Source organism: Squalius cephalus (genome assembly GCF_949319135.1).
Source record: "Squalius cephalus genome assembly, chromosome: 3".
Classification (NCBI taxonomy): domain Eukaryota; kingdom Metazoa; phylum Chordata; class Actinopteri; order Cypriniformes; family Leuciscidae; genus Squalius; species Squalius cephalus.
In genome coordinates this window covers 50,486,922-50,501,115 of record NC_137124.1, presented here as the reverse complement: position 1 = coordinate 50,501,115, position 14,194 = coordinate 50,486,922, and the positions used below count along the sequence as shown (strand labels likewise).

The 14,194-nt window shown below is 34.5% G+C and overlaps 1 protein-coding gene across 19 annotated transcripts in view; it reads left to right on the top strand.

The window, feature by feature from the left end:
* Positions 1 to 14,194, top strand: part of LOC307155720 (adhesion G protein-coupled receptor L3) — a 324,537-nt gene that overhangs the window by 43,820 nt on the left and 266,523 nt on the right. For 18 of the 19 annotated variants that reach the window (XM_079866593.1, XM_079866601.1, XM_079866600.1 and 15 more), the window contains exon 2: positions 5,493 to 5,529. The exons of the other annotated variant lie outside the window; for it this stretch is intronic. The gene's annotated coding sequence lies outside the window, so the exon portion shown is untranslated. The remainder of the gene's footprint in view (positions 1 to 5,492; positions 5,530 to 14,194) is intronic. 19 annotated transcript variants of the gene reach the window in all.

Genomic DNA, 14,194 nt, shown 5'->3' with positions numbered 1-14,194 from the left:
TCCTATACAACTCAATGAATAAGTAATACAATAAAGGCATACAATGGAAATATTGAGGATGTGCTGATTCTGGAGTTTTTCCTCAATATTGTATGGCTTATAATGACACTAAGAATTTTTTGGCTCACGATAATTTTGCTTGGAATTGTGTTCTAAATCGACAATGAAAAACACAATGAATAAACAGACAATGCAATGTTCATGGAGGACTGAATGTGCCAGTGAATCGATCTAGCAGCCGAAGCAAAGAGAACGTTACAGCTGTGTCTCTCTCTCTGTGTGTGTGTGTGTGTCCTGGTCCCTACAGATTCTGCTTTGTGGCTTATTATCTTAATCAGTGTATTCAAGCATAAACGGAACATCTCTATCATCCTATCTTCACACATTCTTTGACTAATCGGCATGCAGGACTGGATCTGTCTGTCTTCCTTGCCGTCATAACTGTGTTTGCAAGGCAACACTTCATTAAAATTCCTCATACTTATTTCCCCCACAGAAATTTCTGTAATTAAATCACCTTGAACTGCTTAACATATTGACTCCATTCATCACTTCAAGCTTTTTATTGATCATTTTAGTGCTCTATCTTTTTTTTATTTCTAAACCTTATACTGAAGAAATGTAAAATGTTATTATTCATAAAAAAACTGACTTGGTAGAATGTTCATCCATCAGAAAGTTACTGTAATAGCTGCGTTGCAACTGAAAATAATGGTAATATATGATCTGAGAGCTGAATATACTGTGACTGAAAATCGTTAAATATTTCGTAACATTTCGTTGGAAATGAAAGGAAATTAAAGCAATTAAAAAAAAAAACACTTTAAAATTAAGAATGGGTAAAATTTTACCCTGCAGTATATTAATGATTGTGAATAAAACAACTTTTTGCATGACAAGAAAACTAAATTTAAAAATATATATATTTTATAAATATCAATATGGTATTTGTATGGTAGCCATATTGATATTTATAAAGTGGAATATTTTGTAAACTTTGTTTTTAATAACAGTTAAGGATGTCATAATATATAGATACTGTAAAAATCATTGTGTACATGATACAAATTTAATATGCAGTTATTACAGTGACATCAGTCCCACTGATTACATTCTGATGTCTACAGTATATATAGTCACCTTTACCTTTAAAGACAGTGTCGTGTTATGATTCTTGTGCACAGCCGACAGAAACATACAAACAAACAAACAGATTGGTTTTAACCCATGGTTTGAGGATCTGAGTACACAAACTACCAATGGTTCATATTTAAAACAGGTCGCTGTAATTTATCACCTATAAATGTGCTTTTGTTAGTTGACCTGGCAAACCTGTCATATAGACATAACACTGACCGGTAATATTTTCTGTCACGCTCCTCTGAAAACAAGGAACATTCAGCCCAAATAACCTGAGCCTGCTGTTTTTATTTAGGCCCAAAACCCATGGGAACCTTTTAAATTGCCCCGTCCAACTGGAAAGAGGCACTGAAGCGCTCTGGGTCGGTGCGTTTGGGGCTCATGGGTAGATGCTATAAGACATAGTCAGAACTCCAAAAATCTGGTGGGTCTTCATTGATGAAGGGCATTACAGATTTAGTGTGTGCTATGCTGGGAATAAATTCACTAGCTTTTTTAATGCTGAATGTTTCAAATGTTTATGTCACTGTTCCGTAGAAGAAAAAAAAACGACGCCACATTCCGTTTTGATTAATTCCCGTGTTCTTTTATTAAATCACTGGCATTTTACTCATGTTGCTGTTTAGCCAGTGTTATGATTATAGCAGGCTTTTAATTACAGGTTTTATTTAAAAAAACATTGATATTGATCAAATTATTATCAATGTTTATTAATTAATTGATTTAAACTTTTTTTCTTGTTATGCCAAATGGCAACGATTCATGATTAAATTTCACCCATTTTTAAATAAAACGTTTTTATTAAGTTCTTTTATTTGCTTTTGTTCTCACTGTATTTTATTTAGTCACAGAAAATTCACCTTTTAGAACGCATTTTAGTTTATTTAGAATTTTTACAATCCTAATAAATAGGCCTATATATTTTTACAATATATAATGATCCAATTATAGTTATAGACTCTTAATCAATTGACTATTTCAATCCAAACAGTGACTTTTTTTGGGCTCTATAATATATGTATATATATATATACATATATACATATAACATCCTAGAATAATCACTGCAATAATGCTCCAATAAGCATTTGCCTATTTAATTCCAAACAGTGACTTTTTTTTGGCCAGGCAGTGTGTGTATATGTAGGCCTATGTATGTGTGTAATAAATATATATATATATTCTTATTTATAAAAAAAACATCATAATAGTTACATTTCTTTGTTCATATGTTCACAATTAAATGAACACAATGTGAATTTATTTGAAAATCGTTTCACTACTTTTAGTTGATGTTGTCACTTTTGTCATTTCCCGTGGTGCTGTATTTGCATCTAAACTGGCAATTTTACTGAGAAATATTCCAGGTGTTTCTTCATATTTTTTTCCCCTTCTCTAATTGAAATGTAAACACACAGCAAGCCAGACAAACAAGTTGATATGGGAAACACACAGGCCTATTATAATAAACTGCTAACCCCAAAGAGACACTTTTGAATGAATAACAACATCTGTAGGTAAACAGAAGATTAGTTTAAAATCTATCCTTGATCCACTCTTTAAAATAAACATTTATGGCGGATGTCGGCTTGATTCTCCTCTGTGATTTTGTTCGGCCTCAGCCTTCATTTGCACTGCTTTAAAAGTTATTCTACAGTATATTCATACACACAAGAACTTTTATATTGTGACCAAATCAGACTAGAGAATAACACACACACACACACACACACACACACACACAAAAAAGAGTGTAACTTTTGAAGGAGAAATAATGTTAAAAATATATGTGATTTAATCTATTATAAACAAAATGATACATCTAAGCATTCTGAGCTGTTGTATACTAATATATACATGATTGACTGCATCCCATATGGCTTTAATAAGAAATGTAATTCAGTTAAAATAGCTAACTTTAGTTTTGGTTTATCTCCATCCTATCTGGTATCCTGTCGATCATTTACATAATAGGAAGAAAATGAGGTTACAATTAATAATGAGCCCTCAACTTGACCAGAGCATATATCTGTAAGTCTAATATATCTTTTTATAGAAATACTTTCAAACATATTCAACTCAAGTTACAGAGTTCAAAAGCAAGCCATTTAATGGTGAATCTTTTGCATAAGCGTGATATTTTTCTGATTTTTCCACTAATAGACACATGTGCGTTGAGTTGTATCGGACAGCAGCAGGCATCTGTGTGTATCTCGGATGTGACTGACTGCCGGCGAGTTATTCATCACCCGCTGTGAGTCGAGGTCAGTGGCTGGTGAGCTCTTGGCAGCCACTAAAGATTGTTAAACTTGGTGTTAAATGCTACGTATGTGTGATATGGGCGCTAACACATCGATTTGGAGCTCTAAGCCGTGAGCGCGGCAGAGACGTCTCTCATACATCACCCTTTGAGTCACCCAGACGCCAATCTCCATACATTAGAAGCGCAGTAATGCGTGTGTGTGCGTCAAATGGACGAGATGAGTGGCTGCATCCCGATTACTGTACTTCTACTGGGCACTAGAATGGCCTACTTCACTGTTGATGGGAAAATACCTGCTTTTCCATACTGGAAAACAGATTTAATGTTTGCTGTGCTTGTAATATCTTGGCTAGTGGTTCATGGCGAATGGGTCGAGCCACATTCCACTTTGATTTAGTCTCCAAATAAGTTTCAAATGCTCCATTTTCCAATTAGTGGAAAATCGATTTTGCTTCTAGTAACTGAAAATGGACACATGTTTGTGTTCAGCTATTATTGTTTATTGGAAAGTGAAACCTTTATTTATTTATTTTGTTATAAAGCATAGTGCAAATCATAACAGGGATTTTTTTTTCAATTAATTATAGTTTTATTCTTATGCCAAAAATTGGAATCGGGATCGTGGAATCGTTCAAGTCATGAACCACATTGTCTGACCTTAAAATTGTGTTTTGATACCACATACCCCATTGTCACATATTGTTTGCATGTTAGCATTAGCATCTAGCTGAATTAATTACTGTAAAATTAAATTTAAGCTCAAAAACGCATGGGTGCTTCAAAAACACAAGAACACAAGAAAGAATGAGCTACACAATCTGCACTTGTAATGTACTTCATATCTTCAAAAACTTGCAGATACTTGCAGATAATAGAATACTAATGAAATAAAATCCCACTTAAGCGTACTTGAAGAGAGTTCACTTTCATGACTATGTTTCTTAACAGTTAAAAAGTGTACTTATAGCTTGTATTAATGTCATATTAAACGTTTTGGTTACACATTTAAGGTGCCCTTGTTACAGTGTAATTTTACATTTAAGAACTAAGTAATATTATTTAACTGCATGTACTTACTATTGGGTTAGGATTAAGATTAGGGTTGGGTTTAGGGTTAGTTGCATGTATTTCACATAATTTATAGTTACTATTGTAACTACATGTAGTATGTGTAACAAGGGCACTGTAAAATAAAGTGTTACTTTAAAGTACATTTTAAATCTTTATGATTTAATAATGTTTTGTTGTTCTTTAAATAAGTACACTTTTTTTAAGTGTTGACTAACATACTAAAGCAGATGTAATTACATTAAAATCTCTTTTAGTTTACCATAAATGCTTGTCAGTACATTCATCAGTACACTTAACCATTACTTAAGTGCAAACTGAAATTGTACAAAAGTTTCCTTAAAAATTATCTTAAAAATTGTGTGATAATGTAAAATCAGGAATACAATGCCAGTCACGCATCAGCTGATGGCGCGGCTGATTTATGATGTCTACCATTACATTTCAGACACATTACAGCAGTCTTTTTAAATTCTCCATTCACTCATTCTCTCTGCTGCAAGCTACTTCAAGCTGTCACCTCTATTTGAGTCTTCATATTACATGGCCACAAGGGGATTTAAAGCTGTATTTTGAAATGAGAATACTATTTCTGGTTCCAATTCTCTATTAAATATAATGCATATATATAGTACAGTATTATATATATATATATATATATATATATATATATATATATATATATATATATATATATATAATACTGTGCAATATATATGCAATTAAATATAATATTAAATATAGCCTAATGCATACTGTACAATATATATGCATTATATTTAATAGAGAATTGGAACCAGAAATAGTATTCTCATTTCAAAATACAGCTTTAAATCCCCTATGTATATATATATATATATATATAGGCTATAGGCTGAACAAAATTATATTATTTTGTTCAGTCTATAGCCTATATCTTTATGAACTTTTAGAAGTGTCAGAGTTTCAGTTGTGTAGCTGTCAATGGAGGGACATAAAGCTCTCAGATTTCATCTAAAAGATGTTCATTTGTGTTTCACAGATGAACGAAAGTCTTACGGGGTTGGAACGACATGAGGGTGAGTAATTAATGACAGAATTTTCATTTTTGGGTGAACTATCCCTTTAAGTGTGTTAAGAAACTATTATGAATGTTACTCTCTTTAAGTACACTTAATATGATTTTATTATATTAAAATTATATGCAAGTACAGTTTAATCATTTTCTCTCTCTATGTATCTATAGATAACTGTTCAGTTAATTAAAAACAGTTGGAAGGGGTGTTTGGTTGATCAAAGTTGATCAAAATGATTTTCTCCATTCTACTCATGTTTGGACAGTTTAGCAACTTGTGTATCTCTGATAGCTGATCAAAAGTGCTTTCTTGGATTCTTTTAATCTGCCCATAGTGCTCTACTTGTTAAATTACTCAATTATCCAAATTGTAATCCTGAGTTTTGCATTGGATTCTTTTAGTAATTTGCGGTTTGTCTCTCTTAGTAGAGATCTATATGCCTTACAGATTCAATTGAGTTTCTTAGCATCAATCTTATAGCAGTATCAAGCATGCTTCTTTGCCTCCAGAAAAACAAACAAACAGATATTTCACATGAGGGATGCAAGAAAGGAAGTTTTGGGTCATGAATTTATTATGAAAAGAGATTTACTTTAATTCCACTTCCTAAATAATTAGCTTGTTCATATCAAGGCTTAAAGGGCACCTATTATGACTCTTATCACAAGATGTAAAATAAGTCTCTGATGTCCCCAGAAGTGTGTATATGAAGTTTTAGCTCAAAATACCCAACAGATAATTTTTTACAGCATGTTTAAATTGTCATTTTTGGGGGCTCAGAAAAACACGCTGTTTTAGTGTGTATCCCTTTAAATGCAAATGAGCAAACTGCTGCTGCCGACACAGGGGGCGGAGCCTCACGAGCTCGGCTCAGAGCCAGGACAATCTCATCTGATAATATCAGAATAGAAACTCTCAGTTGCGGTGTTCATTTCGACTCGGAGTCGGACAATAATGCCTACAGAGCCAGAGAATATATGCTGTATGGAGATAGAACAGGTATAGTTTAGTTTAATTATGGTTATAACTTATTTGTCATCTGCTTTTATCTACTATTAATACAAGCCTACTGTAGCAGACCCCGTCCGAATGATGACCAAAATATACTGATGAGTTCAATGAAGTTTATTGTACATCACACAAAAGATGAAGTGTTAGTTTTACTCCAGAGAATCACAGTAAGAGCTGAATAAACATAGTATAAGAAGTGAGCATTAAAGTCTTATCCATAAACTCTCTCTCTCTCTCTCCCTTTCATTATCAACAACATACACAGCGAAGTACACAAAACACTCGTTACAACTAACAGTAAACAAATATATATACACACCTTTTCAGTGGGTGCTTAATAAACTGGTAAACCTTATATCCGTAAAATGACTCGATGAGCTGTCATAAAGTGCGCGCTCTCACTTTCATTTCTGCCGTGAACAGTAACGTTAGTCCTGTCGCTCCGGAGACCGTAAACTGGATCACTACTGATCCATCCTCGAGTAACAACAAGAGCAAATGAAGACTGCTTTGTTCATTCTTACATCCAACAAAAACACACCTCAATCGCTTAGGTGACATTCTTGTCTACAGCTGCTCAAGCGTCGAACAATGGCAGACTCTGTGTTCAGCTCACTCATGGTGGGCCTATGCTCAAACTGTAGTGTCAATCAAACGTCGTGGGAGGGGCCTGTGCAAAGTGACGTCACATTGCCCCGGAGCTGCCCCAGCTTGTTCTGAGACAGTGCTTATGATTTATGGAGATTATAAAAAAAGCACTGGGTGGATTTTTATCATTATAGGGTGGTTGTGTACACACACTGCCAACACACATTTATGTTCAAACACCATGTTAAAGTGAATTTTGCATAATAGGTGCAGAAAAAAGTAGATAAATTTCAGGATCTGGTCCAGTTTGATTCAAGCTACAAAACTTGTTTGGGCCCATGCTGTTTACTTTTATCTTATTTTTTCTAAGTTGAGACGTCTATCTCCCCTAATATCTTCACAGACTCTTCTCTCTCAGTTGAATTTGGAGGATTTTTAGTGATCAGTGGTTTTCTTTGCTAAAAGAACTGCATTCAATTGAAACTTGTATGTCATGTATTTAAACATAATTGTAATTACACATTTGCAATGATAAAGTTACAATTTAGTACATTTAAAATATCTTAAGTTTAACGGTAGTGTTATTTGATATTACATTTAAAGTTACTTTATGTGTGCTATAGTCACCACATCAAAAGTAAAGCACAACAAAATATTATTAAAACATAATAGTTTAAAATGCACTTTAAATTAAAACTTTTGATTTATTAATTTGATATTATTACATAATGCACTTAAAAGTGTACTTAAGTGTTAACATGAAAGCGTACTCTCTTTAAGTGCACTTAAGTGGCCTTTTATTTCACTAATATTACATTATCTGCAAGTACAGTCTTTTTAATACATTTTTAAGATTTGAAGTGTACATTACAAGTGCATTCACTTCGCAGGACTGTGTATTGACTTAAAAATAAGTCTGAAAAAAATAGTCTTGAGGGAAAACATCACCATGCTGCCAACACTACGCTGTTCTGAATTAAATATAGTTGTTTTAGTCAACACCATCAGATTTTCTGTCAGATAAATGAAAATGGAGCTGAAGTTAAGTTTAAAAACCACCCTGTAGTCATCATTAATTCATCTGTCTACAGTGGTTGCAGTGAGCTGGTGTCAATGGAGATCGACCTGTGAGTCATGTGGTCAGTCTCTCTCTGCCCGCTGCTTCTGCAGTGTTGCTAATGTGAAGATGTGAGCCAGTCTCTTGGCACATAAAGTTCAATTTTTGTGACACTGTAGCTAGATAGTAATTAACCTCTCCTATTTCTGCCATCTTGGCTCTATTGTGTGCTAATATGTCTTCAACTCAATCTGACCTGTTCCTCTATTATATATCTGCTGCTTGGCAGCCTTTTGAGTTTGGCTCAATTCTGCAGTCTTTCAAGTGCTTTCAGTCAGTCGTCTCATTGGCTAAAATTGATTAAGTTAAATGAAAACAAGAAGGAGGCACAAAAAACACACTCTCCAGACGGCTAATAAGGAGTTGTTACCGTAAAAGTCAAAAGTTTGGAGCTTGGCGTTCCCTTTTGGACTGGTAGTGATCTTTAATCAATTTGGCTGGAAGCTAAACTGGATGGACTTGATTTTCTCAAATGGAGATTTGGCTTAGCTGTACGGTAAATGGACTCACATCTGCATTATTGAACCGTTGCCTATTTTCGGGCTGGTGCTCAGGGTGGTGCCGGGGTCCTGACCTGTTTTCAGAATATGGCCTATTTCAGAATATGGACAGAATCACGGAATAACTTGGAATGTTGCAGAATTTTAGATAAATAAATCAAAAGTAGGCCTGCACACTTAATCAAATGGTGATATTGACTTGTCTCTGTGAATATTAAAGGGCAAAACGACTGCTATTAAAAATCTTAAGTCTGCTTGTTGAGCGTGTCTCAGTTTGGTCTAGCTCACATACTCATGCACCGTGTGATGATTGTGGTTTTTTCATTGTCCTCCGTCTCACTATACTGTATGAGGACATGAACGCATGAACTTCATCTCCAGAGTTTCTCTGAGAGTCAATTCACCAGCATTTCACCTTTTCATTTGAGAAAAATATTGTCAGATACACACTGGAACTCAAAGGTCTTCACGATAACACACCCAAATAAAAGTTCGGTCTGACTTGAAGAAATTATGACAGAAATATATAGTAGAATGTTTTTCTCAAAGTAATAAAAACAATAGGACTTTACATTATTTAAAACATTATTTAAGACATATTGCACACTTTAAACAGTAAACATCTGTTATGCCGCACCTTGTTTGCCAAAAAAATGAAAGGAATTGAAAAAAGGAAAGGAAAAAATGAAAGGAATTACATTTTACTAAATTATTTAAATTGTTAGTATTGTCGATGTATTCATTTGATTACCATCATTTTTGATAATACATTTATAATAAATCATAAAATATAGAATCCAGAAAAATTGTAACTGATGATGCAGAATTTTAGAGAAAAAAAAAAAAAAAAAATTATTGGGCACAATTATTGTTAAAGTTTTAATACATTTTGGTACATTTTCATTATTTCAAATGATTAAACATGCTTTTTGATTATTAAAATTAAATGTAACTATTAGAAAGGAATTTGGATTAAAACAGAAAACACAGTGGGAAATGTGGGAAAAAATAAAACAGAGTGGAGAAAAATAAAAACGGATTTCATAGGGCCCTACATTTTTTTTTTTTGTGTGGAAAACTATTAATATATATTTTTTTTGTTAAGTGTAACTTTTTATTATGATTATGCATGTTTATGGATTAATACAATTTCCAGAAAAATTTAAATGGGAAATGAAAAAAACAAACTGATTTCATAGGGCCCTAAAAATTGAAATGTTGTAGGCCTAATATTGTTGTAATATTGTTGTTCGGTTGTATACGTTTCATGATTTTAAATAAGACATGCTTTTTGATACTAAAATTTAACTTAACCATTAAAACGGAATCCAGAAAAATCAAAACGGAAAACAGGATTTGAGGGAAAATAAAACTGAAAAAACAAAAACAAACGCACATCCCATCCCATGGTGGACAGAATGAGCTTTGCAGAACCAGCGGTCTCAGAGCGTGTCCACTTACACCCTAAACATGGTCCTTCTGTCTCGATTAGTAAACAACCTGAATGTGTGCACAGACAAACACATACGGCGCAAACACTACATTAGCCTAATTGATGAATGTGTGCTCAATGAGGAGTGTGTGTGTGTGTGTGTGTGTGTGTGTGTGTGTTGATTTCTTTTACAAATGAGCGGTTTGGAGTGCATGCTGGGTAATGTGATAGCGTTTTATTGATGAATTCCAAACGAATTGGATCAACTAGGCATAAGCGCTCCTACAGATCCTCATCCTGATGTTTCATCACAGTGCATGATATGAGATGGCACAAAAGAACAATTTATATGAAAGAAGTAATTTGTGTTCAATTGTTTGCTTCTATGAGAACTTGAGTTTTTCATAAGAAGAGATGGAATATCATTTGTCGTCATATGTGTTTTTCCATCCGTTCTTGAGAGAAAGAATATTACTGTAATGTTACATCAGCTGAGATCTGCCTTATAAATCGTAACTAGGATAACTGCCTCCAGCTCGCTCGCTCGCTCCACTTTTCCACCGACCAGGTATGGTGCTCATTCTGGAGTCATTCTGTGCATTAGAACAATTTTTGGCTGGTAAAATCATCTCTAAATCATCTAGACACCCTGTGGTCTCTAATGTCCAGTAACTTTCCTGCACAAGCACTAACTGATTTCCTCAAGTACAGTTTTCAAAACAAGAAGATCTCAAAACGCTAAACTATCGTAATCATTTTTCTGGTCAGTCTGGAATAAAAATGGTTGTATTTGTGAGGATCATGTTTGAATAAAATACTATGCATTTAGTTTCTTGTTATTTATTTATTTATTTATTACTTTCTGAAAGGTTTGTGGTTCATGTTTAAAAGGGTTGATATTACATTGAGATAATCACTAGCAAATGAATTTCACAGTTATGGTCACACGGCCAGTTGTGCGAATGGACAGTGTAGATTAACCTCTGTGAGTTTCTGTCATAAATACTGTACAATCATTGTTTTTAATTATTTTTGCTTCAGAAGAATTAATTATAAAGAAATGGTCCACTCGGTAAAGGTAAAGGTCTCATTAATCTAACTGCAATTAAAGTCAACCTTATCATGTATAGAGAAGCATTCAGTCTGATAGAGAGTGAAAGATCGAGCACTGCAACAAACAACAACAACCCATGTACTTTATCTGTACCATGACTTTAAAAATCGAATAGACTTCTTTTGAATATCTCTTTGTACGTCTAACAACTACCTTGGTTATTCTAACCAAGACTCACCTTAGACTGGTACGTTTTGTTTTTAGAGGCAGGTTTATCTGAAATTGTAGACTTATTTTTCCCCCCTGATAAATGAAAATAGAATATTATGCCAAAATACTTTAGCATTTCTTTTCAAGAATTTTATTTTTAATGAGGATATATCAGGACTGTTGTATCACCTTGACATGTTTTACTTTATGCACCCAAAAATATTCTAAATAATTGTAATAAAGAGTCATTCAATAAAGTATTATTCATAGTCACTGTATGTACGAGCTGCATTTTGAATGTGTTTGAATAAATTAATCGGGAAAAGGTGTCCCTACTACATGATTCCAGTTAAGTCATGTCAACTCTCGGGATAGTTTATAAAACATTTGTAAATGGAATGTACATAGGTTTGGTCTTGGCGGACTAGATCTGATACGCTGCTGCTACTGCTGAACAAGTGTGACTTGCTTCTGCTAAATGCTCAGAACATGAAATTGTATACATATTGTGAATGAATGTAAACACGCTGCTGCTGCTAGAGCGAGGGATGCAGATCTAGGCAGGTGGTGCTGGGGAGGTGGTGACTAGAAAAAGAAGTTGCATAGCGCTAGAGTTAATGTTTTGTTTAGATGCAGTGTGGTTATAGGGAAGTAGTAATGGATACGTGAAATTGATTGGCTACATCAGAGTTACAGCGAATAGAGTTTCATGGCTGAACTTCTCATATATCTGAGATTTGACGGCACTACCGCTTGACAAATCCATAATTAGTTCCTCCTCACTGTAGCAGCCTTGTAAACATGACCGTTTCCAGATAAACTGTGTACGCCTGACTTCAGCCAATCAGATTAGAGCTTGCCAGATCATGAGGCTGAGATTAGTAAAAAAAAAAATGTCAGTGAGAGAGGTGAAGAATGTGACATCATAGCTTTTGAAAAACACAAAGTAAACAGCAGAGCTAAAGTAATCTAAAGTTTAATCTTCCTCATGAATATGCATGCATATAATTAAGGTAACGCTGTCACCTTCAATGCAGTATGCAAATGAGTCCGTTATTGATTTGATTTTTACTTGTTCCTGTCAGCTATATGCGTTTACGTGACAGGTGTTGATGACCGTATGCAAATGTTGGGAATTTGCCTGTGAGATTACAGTCTCCACTCCTCATGAAACACTTCTCGCTTCATTTTGCTTCATAAACGTGACAAGATGTATTTGCACGTTATCTACAGGCTGTGCAAGCGTTTACATCCTACTTCAGCGTTCAAATGATTTCTTTGAGCAGCCGTGCAAAAAATAACACACCTTCTCTCTCTCTCTCTTTCTCTCTAGTACTCCAAAAGGAGACAAAATATATTCTAGCAGAGAAAATACATGTAAATATTATAGTCTTTCTCTTCTTGGAAACATAAATATTGATGGTATAATTTCTTGTGTATCCTGAGGCATATATTGATTTTTGTCCAATAAAAATCTCTGTAGAATGATACTGACCCTTCAGATCATGGGTTGTGTTAAGATACAAGTGTATTAACTACTGAACACTGCATAAGTATGCACAGTATGCCTACTATTTAACACAAATAAAATATTGCAATAAGACAAAGTTAGTGCTACATTCTCTTGAGAACAAGAAGTGCTCTTAATTGTATTGAATGTGCACTCTTAACCGTAAATTAAAAGGCCACTTAAGTGTACTTAAAGCGACTAAACTTTCATGACAATGTTTCTTAACACACTGCTGATGTGATTTGAGCTTTGTACTTCCTATAAGACAACATCACATGATCTTCAAACAGGAAGTGTTTGAGCAATAAATCAATGATATAATCACATACACAATCTCTCAGATTATGCACACATCCTCAGGCCACAAACAACAAAAGCTTGAAGAATACAAGATAATCTAATGATCCACCTCACATATAACCACCTCTTATGGCTGAACTAGTTAATATAGTCATTGTTAAGGCCCTGTCCCATTTCTCCCCCCTTAAAACTTCCACTTGGTTTTGAGTGCCCTTGAAAGTAAAGGCCCCTCAACGAGGGAAGTGGAGTTGAAGATCTTTCCCTATGAAATGGGACACCACTATATGCAAATTAGTACGGCAAACCTCACTACGTCACGCGCAGCGTCGACGTGTCTACTACTATTTTCATTCAGAAAATGTAGACGCTGCCACTTTAAGACCGAATGCAGATCTAATAATACACATTTTTCACTATTCAACTATTCCACAACTAACTCCCATTTAAGACATAAACTGTGTTAAAGTGAATCTCCAAACCGGTCATTTAGCCATATTTTTGTCTGTATTTAATCGTTTAGACGCGCACATGAAACCTAAAGTATAGTTTGCTTGTCTAGTTTCAGTCCGTTTCCGAACGCGCGCCGCCATGGGAACAGGGTCAACGTACGTCTTTTGCACGGATCATTGTGCTTATAATAGCTCTTTTTACAATCAAACACCTCCCGCAATTTAGAATCAGCAGACACTGCATTACAACAATCACTGATTGTGCTCAGTGCTGTTTGGGTTTAACGTTAGGGAGAAGTGACAGCGCGCTGTGAAGAAAAAGATGAAGCACTAGAAGAACGCTTTAAATGTCCTCCATGAAAATGATTTCATTAGTCTGGTTAATGGTCTCTCAAATCCCATGTAAATCTGATATTTTCTACTGTAGCCTACACACTAGTAGTAAACTGTCTAATTAGGTTTCTTTTGTTGTATTTTTTCAATTATTACCGTATTCT